We start from the raw sequence: 13,481 nt of genomic DNA, 5'->3' as shown, positions 1-13,481 counted from the left end.
TCAGAATTCTCCTTAGGAATAATAAATGTTGGAGAACGATGGGGTACTGATTTCAAATTTCTGTTTGAAAGTTAGCACTATTTAAGTTAGATTTCATGTGTAAAGGCAAGATAAATACATTCTCGTATATAAAAGGCATGGAGAAACATTTAAAATTATTGGATATTTTACTCCAATGTCGCAAGAATGAGCAAAACATGGTATAAAAGAACTTGTAGTTTTTTAAACCAGTCAAACATAGGATTGAGCCAAATATTTAAAGTAAAATGGGTTTTTAAATTAAATGAAAATTTCAAAATTTTTTCTTGGAAGAGTAAATGTGTAATCTTACAATTTTATTAACAGTAATTTGGACCTAAGATGTCATGTAAGGTGGGGGTATATGTGGTGAAGAGCATTCCGTATGTTTTTACACACACACACACACACACACACACTGTTCTTATGTACTCAATTGCTAAATACAGGGATGGCAGGCCATTGGCACACACGCACCGCGTACCCGACGTTACTATATCATTTGCTTACAGCTAGTATCTCTTCTGGTTGGGCAACGGTGTACCTTCTGATTGGTTGTACCATACCAGGTGTTAAATATTTTGAATATCATCCAAATGAATGAATGAATGGATGGATAAATGCATTGTTAGAGTTGATCTCTTCTTTTACCCTCACCCTTATATTCTTGGGGGTGTTTTCACCCTCATGCTTAAGAATCTCTGAGCGGATGTATATCCTATTTACACTCCATGAAATTCTACCGCTCTTTCCTTCACATAAACCACAATATTTAATTTCTTTGCAGCTGCCTACGAAGTCTGAGGACAACAAAAATGTTGCATTTGCCTTTTTTTTTTTACAAAATCAAGATTTCTTTGTTCTCTACCCACATTCTACATAATAATGTGTAATCAGCTGAGACTGTGACTATTATTTCTGAATCTATTCTTAACTATTGTCTTGTGGATACCACTGGGTACCTTGAACGTTATTCTTTCCATGTCATGCCTGCCAAGTGTCCTCAGTAAGTGGATACACACCTCACTTTTTTGTTTTCTCTCTCTCTCTTTAGAGATACATTGAGTATTAAGATTAGAAGGGCTTGAAGACGTTGTGTTGTCATTTAAAAAGTTGACTAGGATGTAGTCGGTTGAATGATTTGGTTTAATTGTGCTTAATTGAGGCAAAGCTTCGACCAGTGTCCAAATCTTCTGATCAATCTTCAGGACCTTTTCATCAGGTTAGTTCATTTTTGGACAAACATACGCTTCCCTGTACTGCTAACATGTACCGCATTTTTAGCCCAAAGCTTACCATTTTGGTATTTTAGATTGTAGTCCAGAAATCTAAATTTCCTTCCTTGACACCATCTGCACAGCCAGCCTTTCACCTCCCATAGCCTCCTTTCTCTTTGAAACTCCCAACTGTTAGTTGGAAGACGCAATGACAACACCACCTGTGCCCCCTCAGATTCCTAATCCAGACTCTCCAGTCCCAAAAGATGTTTTCTGGAGACTAACTTTATTGTCTAATTGATTAATTAATATTTATTGGGTCGCTATTGTGTGCCAGGAACTGCGCTAGTTGGTTCTTTCCCAATTGAATAGTAACTGACTATAATGAACTTGAAGGGTATTTCTATTGCAATATGCCAACGAAAAGTTGCCTTTCTCCCCACTAAGGGTATTTCTGTCTTGCTTTCCCCCTAAAATTCTAGAGATACAATTAAGATATCTTGGAATGAAGTTTCCATTTCATTTTTTAAAGCTTCTATTTTTTCTTTTTTAGGTAAACAATCTGCGTTCATTCAGACACTTTAGAAAATTCAGGTAAGCAAAAAGAAGGAAAATGTTTTATATGTAAATGCATTAAAAAGATCTAGAAGCCTGTACCCTGCATGGAACCTGTCTGTGACATGGGACTTGGGGCAGGGAAGGAAGGAGGCTGGAGAAGACATTTTGCTCTGTTCACTTCTGTACGGCTTGAATTTTTATGATCATATATTGTTCTCATAATTAGAGAAGCGATCTAAATGTACAATATGAAACAGACAACATCAAGGTCATCTAGAGCCGGGAATCTTTTCACTTCAGTGACACATGGGAAGAAAATTTAAAGGATGAAACTATACTTACATTTAATTGTTAGAATTTTATTAAATTCAGAATATGGCTTGTAATCTGTGGGTGATGTCTAGATCTTGCCTTGAGGGCACTATTGAGAAACAATTCTGAAGGATGCTGGTACGGGTTCAATTGTGTCACCCCAAAAAGATATGTTGGAGCCCTAACTCCCAGTACCTCAGAATGTAACTTTTTTTGGAAATAGGGTATTTACAGAGGTAATCAAGTAAAAATGAGGTAATTAAGGTGGACCCTAATCCAGTACGATTGGTGTTCTCATGAAAAGGGGAAATTTGGGCACAGAGACAGACACAGAGGGAAAACACCATGTGAAGATGAATGGGGTGACAATCTGCAAGCCAGGTGACAATAAAGATTGCCAGCAAAGCACCAGAAGCTAGGAGAGAGGCCAGGAGCAGATCTTTCTCTAGTGCCGTTATGCCCCCTTTAGAGGGAGCATCGCCCTGCTGACGCCTTGATCTCAGACTTCTGAGAGACAACAAATTCCTGTTGTTTTAGTCACTCAACTTGTGGTACTTTGTTACAGCAGCCCCAGCAAACTAATGCAGATGCTAAATTGTAAGGCACATTTCAGATGTTCAGTAAATTGACCATTAGTAGAAATATGACCTTTAAAGTTTAGCAAATTTAATTAGCTGATCAGATGTTCAAAATACATAATTCTCAAAAAGGCCATCTTTGTCAGTACATGCACACACATATTTATGAGTAGAAATTCCTACATGTTCTGAAAATTTTATGGCCACAATAATAATGAAATGAAATAAATTCTTATGTTGATGTTTGTTTTTTCTATAGCTCAAAGGATCTATTGAGCTCTCAATTAAGTCAATTTACTTAAAGGTTAGACTTTTTGGGGTTTCAAGCCTGCACTTCAGGAATCTGGATGGAGGCGTGTCTTCTCTATTCGAAAGCTGTCAATCAAATCAACCACGATTTGAGGATTTAGACGTAAAGAAAGAGGCAAAAGGAAGTGGAATGGGATAGAGTATTATTTGGGATTTAGTTTAGAAAACAGAAACCTCTCTAGGTAATTCAAACAAGAGCGAGATTTAATGCAGGTAGTTAGGTGCTTTCAAAACCGTTAGAAGAGCCGAGGGTATAGAAGATTAAGGAGGGTCATTGCTAGATCTCAGGTCCACCACCAGCTTTCAGGGAATCAGAAAGTTGCAGAAACCTCAGAAACCTGCAGCACCAAGTTAGGAGATTCATGAGGAAGTATGTAGAGGTGCTCGCAAAATCCTGCACGTGCAGGGGCCCATGGCTGCTGCAGCTGGGAACAGTGATTTGACTTTCCTCTCTCTCGCCTTCTCAGCAGGCCTGATGCCTCTCATTGGCATTCTCTAACCTAGAACTCTGTTGTAGGGATTTCAGGAAATCTAGTTCCCGGGCTGTCTTCCCCCGAGATGCTGGAGAGAGCATAAAGGGGGGATTTGGGGGCTAAATTGTAAGTGGACAATCTGCACAGAAGCCTTAAGCAATATTATATATGGAATCTTTCCTCTGTCTTGATTCCAACTTTGAACTTTCCCAAAGTGCAGTTTCTACAGTTATCCAAAGCATAATATTTAATATTTCTGTTGTAAATCCAAAGTTTAAGGTCTAAATTTGCCATTAAAGCAACACGTATTTTTAAAAGATTTTTTAAAGTTTTTCCCCCCAAAGCCCCCCAGTACATAGTTGTATATTCTTCGTTGTGGGTCCTTCTAGTTGTGGCATGTGGGATGCTGCCTCAGCATGGTTTGATGAGCAGTGCCATGTCCGCACCCAGGATTCGAACCAACGAAACACTGGGCCACCTGCAGTGGAGTGCGCGAACTTGGCTACTTGGCCACGGGGCCAGCCCCAACACATTTTTTCAAGTAAGAAAAAAGCTTATTTTTTTTTAAGATTTTTAAATTTTTCTCCTTTTTCTCCCCAAAGCCCCCCGGTACATAGCTGTATATTCTTAGTTGTGAGTCCTAAAAGCTTATTTTTTGAGAAAGCAAGTGACTTGGTGTATTTATTAATATGATCAGGTATTCAAACATCAACCAAGATAGTGGGCTTCTGCGAAGATTAGAGAAGTACTTAATTGAAACAACTTCCCTGCATGTTAGAAATGAGTGTTTATAGCTCACTAGCATCCCGCATATTGCTATATGCTAGCAGCTCTCCCCAGGATGAAATCATCAAGGCTAAACATTTGTCGTAGGTTAAATTTTCTGACAGCATCTGCAAAGATGTCATTGCCATAGCAGAACAGTCAGTGTCAAATACCTGAGTGGGAAAAGCTAAGGGTCTCAGAATAGAGAAACAAAGGAGGAAGACAGATAAGAAGATGGCATACTATGCATTTTACCCACTTATTGCACATTTTCTTTCTCCCCCATCCATGTAAACCGCAAAATGTCATGGGTATTTTGTCTGTTTTATTTACTTCTGTATCCTCAGGCTTAGAACAGAACCTGGCATATAAAAGTTACTCAGTAAATATTCAGGAAAAAATAAGGACTGTGAGATAGCATTTTAAAAATACCTAGGTGATCATGGTTCAGGTGGTCCTAGGAATACCCCAATACTGTTAAAATTATAGAATACTTTAAAGAAATTAAATTATACTATTTGTAAGGGCAAAGACTTAATACATCAGAGGAATGATTGCTTATTTATTTTATTTCAGAGGTGGGTATGATTTCTTAAAACATAAAAAGCATTAACCATAAAAGAAAAGACTGATAAATTCAGTTACATTAAGATGAAGAACTTTTATTCAACAAAAGACACCATAAGGAGGATGAAAAGACAAGTCACAAGCCAAACGTAATTTGCAATATAGCCGTAACTGACAAAGAATGAGTATCTGCAAATCAATGAGATTTTATTGATTAATAAATAATACCTACAAATCAATAAGAAAAAGACAGATAAGCTGATATAAAATGAACAAAAGGCTTGGATAGACATTTCACAAAAGAAATCCAAATGGCCAGTAAATGTATGATAATTTGCTCAATTTTATTGATAATCAAGGAAATATAAATTAAAACCACAACGATACAACATTATACGTTCACTAAATTGACAAAATTTAAAAGACATCTCTGCCAATATTAACCGTTGGAGTGGATATGGATCAATGGAAGATTATACCTTGCTGAGGGAAGTATAAACTAGTACAACCATTTTGGAAACACTTTTTAGCATTATCTTGTAAACTTGAATATACTCCAGCACCTGGCATTTTTTCCCTAGGTATGTTCTAGAGAAACTCTCGAATATAAACACCATACACATACAAGGATGTTCATAGCAGTGTTAGCAGTGTTATTTGTAAGAGGAAATTATTGGAAACAGCCCAAATATCCATTGCCATGACAATAGACAAATAAAATGGAATATTATATGATAGCAAAGATGAACAAATCATAGCTACACAATATAGCATGGATGAATCTTAAAAACATAATACTGAGTGACAAAAAGTGGGTCACAAAAGAGTCCATAAATCTCAATACCATTTTTTAAAAGTTTGTAAACAAGGAAAACAATGTAGTGTTTAAGAATATATACATATGAGGGCAGCCTGGTGGTGTAGTGGGTAAGTTCGTGTGCTCTGCTTTGGTGGCCCGGGGTTCGTGGGTTTGGATCTCAGGTGTGGACGTACACACTGCTCATCAAGCCAAGCTGTGGTGTCATTCCACATACAAAATAGAGGAAGATTGGCAGGGATTTTTAGCTCAGGGACAATCTTCCTAAGCAAAAAGAGGAAGATTGGCAACAGATGTTAGCTCAGGGCCAATCTTCCTCACCCCACCCCCCCCCAAAAAAAAGGAATATATACATATGGAGCAATATTATATGAAGAGCAAAAGAATGATAATATAAATTTCAGGATAGTGGTTAGTTTTGGCAAAGATCTGGGAAGAGGCAAATGAGGGGATAAGAAGGGCTTGGAGGTCAATACAGGGATGTTATGAATGTTCTAGTTCTGAGGCTGGGTAATGAAATCATGGGGTATTTATTGTTATCTTTCACAATTTATGTACATGTGACTTTCTTTTGTATGCATCCAGTGTTGGATAATTAAAAAACCCAATCATGAGAATGATTTCTTAACAAGGGAAATTTGTAGTTTGTAAATTCCCTCAGGGTAGCTGTTTGGCACAAAATATCAACAATAATTTGATGAACAAAGAATTTTGTGATATGTGTATACTGATACTTTTCGAGTTCTTGAAAAAAACGTAGTTAGAAGAGATTGAAGATTGATGTCATATGTAGTCTTCTTATCACTTTGTCTTAATTTGCTAAGGATAGCCATTTTTTTTCACAGACTACAGCTAAACCACAGTCCTACTTCATGAGAAATATCAAATTAATGGGATCTGAATGAATTTGCTTTTACTAATCCACATAAAATGGATGGCTATCTTGTGTAGAAACTCATCATTTGGTCTATGAATATGTAATTTATGTCTTGGAAGAGGCTGATGGAAGGAATTACAAGATTTAATTTATGCTGTGAAAATAATCTTTCTGAGCCCCTCTCACCTGTTCTAAATATAAAGTCAAAATTTTACTCCCATAAACTAAAGATGATAAATGGATACTTTGAAAAAGGGAAAGAGGAGAAAGTATAGAAAGAAGGATGATTTTTCTAGATCTCTCTCACTCTTTATCCTAAAGAGATTCTTTTGTACCCCAAACAATAGGACTGGGATAAATAGCATTGATCTGCACACATATGGACTAGAATACTGCCCAATAGACTCAGAAGAGAGTGACAAGGAAACACATTCATATTATACAATATGAGTTTTTGAGGTCAGAAATATTTAACAGCCTGAAGACATTATTGGTCCTGAGACTAGAGTAGTCAGTGGATTTGACAGAGAAACAAAGTGGACAGTAAAACCAGAGGGATCTAGAACCAGTGAAGTCTCAAATTTTGTGGCCAGTGGGCCAAGGATGGGCCCCCTTAGAGGACCTGAAGTGTAGTGAGTAAGGTCTTATCCTGGGATGATATTGCTAAGGGTGAGGTCATTTAGGGCTTTAGAGAATCATGAAGTCTTTTTGGTGCTGCGGTTGAGGAGAAGGTGGGTACAGATGAGAAAGAAGAGCTTATCCAGGGGGTAGAGAGAGCATGATGCCAAAAAAGGGCACAAAAGAAAATGGAGCTCAGGGTAGGATAACAGCATGCAAACGTGCAGAGGCCAGTAAAGCCCACAGCCAAAGCCACCGAAGTATCAGGCTAGCAAACTCATACGATACAAGAAGATTTCCAAAAGAATAGTGTTATGATTATCTGAACCTTAGGAGAGAGTGTAAGGGGAGTGAGTCATAAAAAGTTAACGATGTTTGGGATTGGAATGAAAGTAAGAAGATAAAATATTCTACTCCTCAGAAAATGCATCCTTTTGTTTTTATGTTTCGGGTTTTTCCTTCAGGAAGCAATAGAAAACAATTGAAATAATATGAAGAAAGCCCCTGCTTCAGGTGACTCCGTCTTAGGAGGGAGTATGGTATTTAGAAAAGGGATCCTATTCATGCTCTCTGTGTTGCTGGTGAGATTTGACACCTCCACCTTGGACAGCTCCTGAAGTTGGGAATCTAATGGCAGTCAAACTTGGTTCCAGAAGGGTCATCGACATTGTATGCACCACAGCTACATCCATTCTCAGGGAGGATGCTTGGGCCTAGAGTGTATTGCAGTGGGATTAATGGAGACGGGTCCTTGAAGGCATTATTGCTGTTTTTTGACTAGTGTCTTCCAGTGTATAGGCCTTTACTTCAAGATATTGGATGTTTTAGATATTCAGTTGGCTCACGTGGGTGGATTTAAGAGGCTTCGTAGGAAATGTTCCCCATTCCCTCTAGGAAACTCAGTAACCAGCAAAATGACTCTGAGTATCAGATGCCAGGAAGAAACAGTATGAATGCCTCTGAGGCAGTCACCGACATCCCCAAATTAATTTGGGAGTGGAAGACAAAGATAAAGAAAAATAACCAGACCTATAAGAAAATTTAAGACCCTAGTTGTAAGTATTAATCTAATCTTATTTGAATTCTTTCTTAAAACAGCAAGGTAGTGATTGGAAGTTGATTCCAGATGTGAGAGAAGATTTTATCTTAAATCCAAGATTTGTAACTGCTAGAATGTAAGTTGTCACGTCAGGGAATTTCAATAGTCCAGTCTTGGAGAAAATGATTCCCTTTTCCCGGGGTTAATCTTTTCCACTTGAAGACTGCAATTATGTACACAGTTCCCAGCCCTTAGGATACAATGACGGTTTTATAATCTTGTCCCGCTTGGTCACAGTGCCTCTGCAGTGGCCCCAACAAGGCGCTGAATAGACTTGAATAAAGTTCTTCTGACTGCACGGGAGAGAAATGATTAATAGAAAAACAGCCAGATCCGCTCAAAGTGATTGCACCATAGCTCATCTTCTCAGTTTCTCACATTTTTTATTAAAACGGTAGATTGATTTTTCTGCTTTCACAGCTTCTTCAGTGTAAGGTGATGCATTTCTTGCCTGGCATCATCAGCAGCCTGCAGTTGTAAAGTGGAGTTCCTGCTACTCTGTGTGTGTATGCATGCATGTGTGTGTGTACATGTGTATTTGTGTGTGTGCACATGTGCACACTTACACATGTCTTATATTGCAAAATTTCTGGACTGGGTTCTTGGATAGCCGGGCGTTATTTTTGATTCTTGCGCTTACAATCCCCATGCCTTAGTGAAAACCACAGCCTGTTTGAACTTTTAAATTTTGCAACAGTAACATTTCCTTTGTGGTCCTCACAGGTGTGTGAGAGCACCTTGTCAGTGTTGCCGGGTGAACTGGGGGCACTATCCTGGGATGGTTAGGATCTCCAGTGCTGAATGCAAATAGATTCTGTTTTGAATCCTAGTCTTGCCATTTACTCTCTGTGCGACTGTCGAGAAATTATTCTGCCTCTCAGATAGTGTTTCCTCATTTGCTTAAATATAGCTATTGTGAGCTTCAAATGAGAATGTATCTGTTCCAGAAAACCAACATCTTCCAACATGATGACAATGTGTCTTCTGACAATTATAAATCTTAATGCTCTTTCGGTATAAGGTAGTACCTGGCAATATATCTGACATTAATCTTTAATCACTACCTTTCTGGTTGAAGAGAGAGTTCAGAAGAGATCAGTTAAACATTTTAAAGGTCTAGAGTACATATATGTGATTCTGGTGCTTTCTTTTTTCTTTATACTTTTTCTGCCTTCTTCTCCCCAAATTCTTGGGGTCCAGAGTGGACCTCATTGACTGACATTGGGAGTTTTCGGACAGACCCTGCATTTCTTGGGTGAATAAACGCATTAATGTTGCCACCATATTATCAGTCATCAATAAAATCGTGATGTCTCATCTAACCTCCAAGGTATATTCCGAATGTCCATTTATTCGATCTTTGTTTCGAACCAACCATGGAGATTTTATTTACAAATATTCTCTGCCATTGTAACCAGCCTCTGTCTTATGTTAAGGAACCCACTCCCCCCCACAAAAGCTTGCATTGCTGCTTTCAGGAGCTATATATGTTCTCCCCAATTTGCCACAAAAATAAGAAGTATATACATCATAATTGCCTATTATTTCCTTTTCTAAAATGTAGCAATTGCTTTTGCACTTCGGACAAAAAAAGCATTGCTAAGCTTCTTTTTGCTTATAATCTTGGAAAGCAGTAAAAAACCTGACAGCGAGTAAGTGAGATTTGTTTTCTCAGCAGTGGCTGTTACTCAGAGTTAAGGATAGTTCATCATTATCACTGCATTTGTAATACAGTGCTTGACGGGTGGCGTTCAGTTAACAAAGGAAAATACCAGGTGTGAATAAAGTCAGGAAATAGAAAATGTTCACTGTGAGGAAGCTAATTATCTAATAAAAATGCACCTCAAATCTAATAGGAATTCTTGGAGATCTCAATGCGAGGACCATTTTGGAATTTACACCAGGAAAGGAGACCACATTATGAGAAACAAAATAAGCAAACACTTTATCTGGTCATACTTTGATGTTTAGGTTATTTATATTCTGCCAGATTCTTAAAATGATTTAAGGTATCTTACAAAGATCCATATATGGTAGCAAGATAAAATAAATTGAGAATAGGAATGAAAAATGAAACAAAGGAAAAATAAAGATAGGAAAGTACGATGGAGCCTGGAGCTACCTTAGTACAAAAAAAATAAGCTGTGCAAGTGGGCTCAAACCTTCCTCTTGGCCAGCGAAAAGGAAAACATGATCCACTGTGCAATTCACAATATCAGTAATATACTGAGACATTACTCCCATGGATATTTATAGAGAGGGCATTTTGAAATCCAGTCAATGGCATTCGCAACAGCAAAATAATAAGCAAACCCAATTTTTAAAGAAAATTGTGATAAAATACACATAACATAAAATTTACCATTTTAAAACATTTTAAAGTGTACAATTCAGTGGCGTTAAGTACATTTACATTGTGCACCCATCACCATTAACTAGTTCCAGAATTTTTCATAAAATGAAAACCACATATCCACTGAGTAGTTACTCTCCTGACAACCACTAATCTCCTTTCTGTCTTAACAACATTCTTATAGTAAAACACTTGTAGATAAATACTTTCATTATCCTATGTACTATAATGCCATAGATAGAAGTGGGTGGCAGCATAATGTCTTCATATTTATGTTAAATCTTGTATAATTTTGACTGTCTAGAAAAACTGACTTGGCAGAATAGAGGGTGGATGGCCTCCTTCACCTCTGAAACCACCAGGAGGAATACCTGGGGAGAGAATTGTTCTACCTAAGTGATTGGTTAGAAGAATTTCTGCAGAGAGACATTAATCAGGGTACTATGGAGGCCACTTTGGAGAATAAGAAAGACTTGGACCAAGTTTTTTGAAGAGTACTTATGGCCAACAATTATTGAACCATCTTAGCATTTATCACAACCCTAAGGGTCAACTGAATTCCTACTGCTGGTGAGGGTAATCCAAGGTGAGGGAGAGTGAGAAGCCACACCGGTTGTCCTGAAGGAAAAAGAAGCAGAAGTAAAGATTTGGAAAGCTGGAGGGGAAACAAGTATGACTCAGCCCACTGAGGTAAATTCCAGATGAGCAAGGTTTGGGCTAGGGAGATGGGATATGGGGTGGGTAACCTTTACCATCAGTGTAGGGCTCAGTTTGTAGATTGGGCTCCTTAATTTTTGCTTCTTGTGGGCTAAGGAGAAGGACGATTGATTTTGCCTTTTTCTAATGTTTAAACATTGAGTAAGAGTGGCCATTTGAGTAAGAATAAGCAACCTGAATCAAGATATGGAGGCATTACACTTTCGGTTACACTCAGAATCATCTTTCTTTCTCCTTGTTTTTTCTAGGCACACATCCAGTCATTTGATGAGTTCTGCTTACCTGATATCTTCAGTGTTTTCTTACCCACAATTTCTCTTCTATGCTTAGTGTCATGCCCCGAATTCAAGCCCTTGATATCTTCTGTCTGGCTGACAAGAGTAGTTTTCCAACTGGTCTCCCACCTTTCCGGCTCTTGACCACTTAATTCTTTCTGCAGACTGTTGACAGAATAAACGTCCTAAAAGACTGTTTAGGTTACTCCACTCACATCACTCTGGTCTTCACAAGCCTTCAATATAAGAAATAAGTATATGATAATAGTGCAAACAAAATTAGCAGAGAAAAAAGGATTATTCAAAAAGGTGTGCTCAGGCATGAGTTATTTACTTAGGGAAAACACCACTTAAACTCTCATCATATATCATAATAAACTGTGAATATATCGATGAAATAATAAACGGACTTGAAAAAAATACAGGTGAATATTTTTCTGGTTAAAAGTTATTAAAAGACTTTCTAATGGGAGAAACCAAAAAGAAAAAAAAAAACTGATGGATTTGACAAAATAAAAATTTAAATTCTCTACATCAAAAAGATCATAAACAAAAAGGTATACACGAAGCCAGTCAGATGTGTAATGAATATCAGAGATACCTGCCTGTGTCTCTTTTATTCTCTAGTCCTAGCCACACTGCCCTGTGGCAGTTACTAGAAATGACCAGTTTCTTCCCCTGCACGTGCTGTTCCCCTACCTGGAAGGCTCTCCCTGTACATCCTCCCTTGACTTGCAATTCCTTATTCTTTAGGTCTCAGGTCAGATATTCTCTTCTTAGAAAGGCCTTCCCTGTTAACCTTCTTTAGAATAGCCAGCCCTCCTTGCCTCACCCTTTATGACCTTCACTCTGTTACATTACTTGTTCTGCGTTCTTCATGGCTGTTATCACTAATGGAAACCATCTTCTTTGTTATGTTCTCTTTGTCCCCTAGAATGCAAGACATGTGAATGTATGGACCTCATCTATCTTGTTCAGCAGCATCTAGACTTCTTTTTGAAACATGATATATGCTCAACAAGTGTTTGTTGAATGAATGAATGAATATGTATATGTGTAGATAAAAAATTGGAAGGATACATAACAAAATGCAATAATGGAGTTATTTCTAGGTGGAATTTTGCAGACAATTAAATTTTTTTCTAAAAAATTTTCCTGCCTCTTTCAAATTTTCTAAAATGAGTATGTATTACTTTGATTGTCAGAATTATAACTAAATAGTATTCAAAAGAAGCCATATTTTATTAAACAATAGCATCTATAGTGTCAGATCATTAATCTCAATTAGCGTTGACAAAAGATGATAAACTACGCAGACTATAAAGAACAAATTTCCTAGAAACAAGAGTGTCAGCTTGCATCCTCTTAAAGTATTCACACATTTAACACATCCACTTAGCTTAACTGAATAATGAAGAAATCAGGCCAAGAAGCACCATCCAAATTGGATCTTCTTTTGAGTCTAAAATAAAACTTTAAATAAGGAGAAAAATAATTAAAAAAACACAAGTACCACTGCCTAGTTTCAAGAAATGGTACCATCGGTTTAGTCTGTTGTATCTACCAGATATTAAAAAGGGCAGTTGAGGAAAAGGTCTGTATATAAAACAGTTTTGAAAATATCACAGTGAAACTGCATTGCCATCTGCAATAGAGACACATGGCTCTGGAAAGGTCTGTTAGAGTCTTGTGCCCGTTCTGAGCAGTCCTCTGGCATTTATTAACCTCATTTAAACTGATCAGTTCAACGTGGAAAAAAAAGCGTCAGTTTTTTCCCCCAGAATGCAAATTTGGTTTTGACCATAACTAAGCTTTGGTTAGGTCTTTTATATAAAGTGACGATACTTTAACTGACCTCAAATGATCAAGTTGTTAGGAACAAAAGTGAAACAAGATGTAGCAGCCCTGTGTTTCATGAAATGTTTATT

The 13,481-nt window shown here is 37.6% G+C and overlaps 1 protein-coding gene across 4 annotated transcripts in view; it reads left to right on the top strand.

Moving 5' to 3' along the window:
- Window positions 1-13,481, top strand: part of PLPPR1 (phospholipid phosphatase related 1) — a 440,629-nt gene that overhangs the window by 28,726 nt on the left and 398,422 nt on the right. For 2 of the 4 annotated variants that reach the window (XM_070519119.1, XM_070519120.1), the window contains exon 2: window positions 1,789-1,829. The exons of 1 other annotated variant lie outside the window; for it this stretch is intronic. The gene's annotated coding sequence lies outside the window, so the exon portion shown is untranslated. Of the gene's footprint in view, window positions 1-1,072; window positions 1,241-1,788; window positions 1,830-13,481 lie in introns of those variants that run through there. One more of the 4 variants, XM_070519122.1, reaches the window with a different exon arrangement.

The sequence above is a fragment of the Equus asinus genome, chromosome 10 (assembly GCF_041296235.1).
Source record: "Equus asinus isolate D_3611 breed Donkey chromosome 10, EquAss-T2T_v2, whole genome shotgun sequence".
Lineage (NCBI taxonomy): Eukaryota > Metazoa > Chordata > Mammalia > Perissodactyla > Equidae > Equus > Equus asinus.
The sequence above is the reverse complement of the archived record's forward strand: the minus strand, read 5'-3'. Positions and strand labels throughout refer to the sequence as shown.